Genomic DNA, 811 nt, shown 5'->3' with positions numbered 1-811 from the left:
TGGGGCAGAAAATAAAAAAAAAAAAAAAGACAACAGCCAACCCAACAATAGCTGTCCAGTGAGCATGAATCAAAATCATACTTTTTTTGGTCATATTGGCAAGAAGAAATAATACATTCTTTGGTGTGCCACAGAATTTTAGTAATTAGTTTATGTGTGCCATGAGATGAAAAAGGTTGAAAATTGCTGACTTAGATTATTAAATCAGTGAGACCCTAAAGTGTTTCCTGGCACTCAGAAAAACTCAAAAGCAGTGCCAGTGCTCAAGTGAGAAATTGCAGAGAGTACGATGGGGTTTCTGGATTGCCACAGAAGTTGGTATTCATAGCTATCCTGTTTCTGACACACCTCTTTGAGCATGGAGCGAGGAATCGGGTTTGGCTCTGCCTTGCATCCTGGGAGCTGACAGTGGGTGGAAGTAAACTGACATGGTCTCAGGGAAGGCAATCTGGAAAGCAAAAGAAGTTCAATGGGGCAGAGGGCACAAATGAGATTCTAAATGTAGTGTCAGGAGCAATGAACAGGAGCAGTAGGGTGGAGCCTGTGGCTTAACCTAAGGACAAATCTAATTCTTATAACTTTCTTCTGCAGTGTATGCTATTATTACTCTGTATTTTAGTGATACCTTGTTGTATACTCCATAATGTGAACATAATTGACCAATGCTTATATCCATGTGAGAAAAAATTACCACTATTGTTGCTTGCATCGCATGCCTCCCTTTTATGTATAATACTAGAGGCCTGGTGCACTATATTCATGCACTGGGGGGTGGGGAGGTCCTTCAGCCCGTCCTGCAGGTAGACATCCC

The sequence above is a fragment of the Myotis brandtii genome, unplaced genomic scaffold (assembly GCF_000412655.1).
Source record: "Myotis brandtii unplaced genomic scaffold, ASM41265v1 scaffold121, whole genome shotgun sequence".
NCBI lineage: Eukaryota > Metazoa > Chordata > Mammalia > Chiroptera > Vespertilionidae > Myotis > Myotis brandtii.
This window is presented reverse-complemented; position numbering follows the sequence as displayed.